This window comes from Euprymna scolopes, chromosome 5 (genome assembly GCF_053919585.1).
Source record: "Euprymna scolopes isolate OS-2025 chromosome 5, ASM5391958v1, whole genome shotgun sequence".
Classification (NCBI taxonomy): Eukaryota; Metazoa; Mollusca; class Cephalopoda; order Sepiida; family Sepiolidae; genus Euprymna; species Euprymna scolopes.
This window is the reverse complement of record NC_136486.1, coordinates 30,133,447-30,137,312: the sequence shown is the minus strand read 5'-3', so window position 1 is coordinate 30,137,312 and position 3,866 is coordinate 30,133,447.

The following is a 3,866-nucleotide window of genomic DNA, read 5'->3' as shown; positions in this document are numbered from 1 at the left end:
CGAAAATGAGAATTAAAAGTGAAAACTAAAATATACAGTAAACGGCGATAAGTTAAAATATATAGAGTTGATGAAAGTCGATTAAAAATATAGGTCGATTAAAAATTCGAGTATTAAAACAAGCAAGTTCGTGGACACCGGTTAAGAAAGTCCGCCCAATACGAAATACGCGAGACATTTTAGAATATTACTGCTTTTCTCGAATGCGATATCATTTATAGCGGGTTGAAGGGGTCTAATATATGACGCTTCAAGAATTTTTACTTTTTGAATATTAGTTTCATGTTGTATAATTTTTATGTTGTCAACCTTTCTAAGATTGGAGGGGGGACAGTTATGTTTTTTTAATAAATTCTATATATAGCACTAGCATTATTATCATGCAACGACAACGTTGGCCCGGCGAATAACCATGCATCTAAATAATACTAATTCCCATTAAAATATTGCCCATTTTATTTAAGATATATAGCTAACCCAAATGAGATAAATTTATAAGTACTAATAAATCCCCAGAAAGTAATATTGTGCTACATAGTCAATACAAATAATAAAATCACATTGTAACTGTTAATCTTTAATTTACTCATTCAGTCCAGTATCTCTTGACAGACAATGTTCTTTTTCTCTTGACAGAAAGTTTTCTGTTGTTTTTTTTTTTTCGAATATTCCTTTTTATGTAACGTTCTTATGACTTCATTCTTTGGTGAAAAACTTCGGCACATCAAAATTAATACTAGTTCATTTCTCACACCATTGCAACAATGATCATATATTATCATAGGGATTTCTGAAAACGAGGCTACATCAAAGGGAAGTCACTCTCATGTTCTTGTTCAGGTTTGCTACATTGCACTTTTTAAAGGTTGATTTCTTTTATAAAACTAGAGGAAATTAAAATTAAATTCAAAATCAATTATTAAGCTTGGTGTAAGAAGCATAAATAATATATTCTACAGTTAAATTATTTTTTGTGCTCGAGAACCTTAAACAATATTTTCATATGATATATTTAAATAATTGCTAATAAATTTAATTTAATTGCAGCTAAATTCCAATTGCCCCAAAATGAGATTCTTGGTTTTAAGTGTTATATGCTGAGAACGCAAAAAATAAATGAATGAATAAACAGCTATTTCACCAAATAATATTCACAAATATAATTTGTTGCTGAGTCTAAATCGCATACTCTTCTACATATTTTTTAAGTGTAACTATTTGATTTTTGTGAAACTGTTCTAAAATCTCCAAAACTTAAGGCCCTGTCGGTGGGGCATTAGAATACACCCCCCCCCGCCAGCAGAGGGTAAAAGTCCCTCAATGGGGGTCCTGGATATGACCTTAAACTATATCCAGTGGTGAGGCCCCAGCTGTGGGCTTTGGGGAGTGTGGAGCCACCCTTTAATTACCATTGCTCCCAGGTCCACTCTGACCCGGAGTGGTAGTACCTGTTAGGGTCCCAACTATGGGTTAAATAGAAACCGACGTGAAAACAACAAATATACTCTATTAAAAAAAAAGTTCTTCAAAATCTTTGGATTCGGCATTAAATAACCTGAAAAGGGTTGATATGCCGTAAAACAAAAACAACCAACCAACCGAAACTTAAATTTAAGTTTTTACTTTCACATTTCTAAATTATTATAATTACAAACTGTCATCATAAAACACTACTGATAGCTCTTCATTAATTATCTAATCAATTGAAAAAAATATCTTGCATAAACGTCAAACCTTGACTGGTAACATTTGTATTTTAGGTCGGTATTTTTCTGCTGAGTAGTTCACTAATTGGCAAATATTTTATGCAAAAAGAAAAAAAAAAGAAGCATTGTTACATTGAAATATTTGCGAAAAACACTTTAATTCCTCAACCTGAAAAAAGTTTTTGATGAAATTTCATAGAAAGGTACTTTATTTCCCTGACAGTGTGCTTAGATAGATTTTGTATCAAAATGTCTTCGATAAGTATCGATAATCGATAATCGAAATAATCTGATGAAAAAAGGAACAGACAATTTTGACCAAGTGAAAACACCTTACACAGACTAACATCACAAGTGCATTTGAGAAAATTTATCACCACACAAACCTTAAGACCAAACTGTATGTTCTTTGATATAACAAGGGTGCGTTCGAAATAAATGGTTTTGTTTTAAACCACAATTGCACCATGGTACTTGACTTTTTCATTTTAAACTTAAATTCATGCCATTACCACTTCAAGAGCAGAAAGGCCAGAGATATAAAATCTATTGTATGTTCTTTGATATGACAGGGGCACGTTCGAAATGAGTATTTCTGCTAAGGGAATAATTGAAGCATGATACTCAAAATTTGGATTTTAAACTTTAATTGAAGCCATTGTGCATAAGTAATTGTATAATATCAACAGTAGGTTCTCTACAGTGCAATGTAGACTACGATGTATTGTGTACGAGTCATTTGGTGAGAGACATCTAAAGATTTCTTTCATTACGCCGCGATAGGTCCCCAACTAGAGTAGGCAATAAATCGCTTTGATTTGCATGAAAATATGCAATTTCATCGATTTCGACGACAATAAAAATATGAGATTGTGACACTCCAGGCAACGTTGGGCCTCATTGCTAGTATATATATATATATATATATATATATATATATATATATATATATATATATATATATATATATAGGGTGAAGCAAAAGTAGGTGGAGAGGTTAGGGTTAGATCATAGCTATGACGAAGAATTGGATTAATGAAACTTATATATAAACCTATTCAAAATGCCGTCCATTTACTTTTGGCTCACCCTATATATATATATATATATATATATATATATATATATATATATATATATATAAGGTTGACAAGAAAGTTTTTGCGGGTTTTAACTTTTGAATTTAGCTAAATATATCTCGGTTCAAACAAAGATTTATGGATCAAAATAAGCACTATCAGAAGCAACACAGTTTTGCCAACGCAAAACAAGTGTATTTATGCCAGTAATGCAAACAAATCTTGCGTTCTGGTGGCGACGAAATCGCTAACTTACGCTTTTATTATCGCTTAGACTTTTTAAGCATTTCTCACGCAGAAAGTTGTCGAGATGTTTGAAAAAGTAGTGTCATTATGTGAGAGGTCTGGAAAGTATGGCAGATGAGGCAGAGTTTCGTAACCCAATTCGTTCAACTTCTGTATGGTCGGTTTAGCAATGTCAGGCATTTTCGTACATGAGAATCGTCCCTTTTCTGTTGACTAATGCTGGGTGTTGTTGTCGAAGTTTCTGATACATTTGATCCATTTGTCAACAGTACTTTGCCACCGTAATGGTTTCGCCTGCAACCAAACAACTGTAATGGATGAGAACGGTCACAGAACACCAAACAGTCAGCATGACCTTCTTTTGATGCAACTCTTGCTTCGGAAAGTGTCGTAGAGCTTCGTCGGCGTCTAACCACTCCGCTGAGCGTCGACGCTTTTCGTAAAGAACCCACTTTTCATCGAAAATCGCATCCCAGTCGGGAAACGGGTCGTTCTTATTCCGTAAAAAAAGGGAAGATGACACTTCATAACGGCATTTCTTTTTGGTTGTCTTTCAATTCATGAGGGACCCATTTATCAAGTTCTTTTTCTTTCCAATGTCTCTCAAATAGCTGGAAATCGTCGTATACGTTACGTCTAATTCAGAAGCAAGTTATCGAACAGTGGTGCGTGGAGTTGCTTCGACTACGGCTTTTAATTAATCGTTGTCAACATCCGATGGCCAACCACTACGCACATCACCTTTAAGACTCGTCGCCGCCATGAAATTTCTTAAATCACCATTGTGCTGTATGTTCAGCAGTGGTTCTTTGCTTCATTGATATCGCGAGCTATT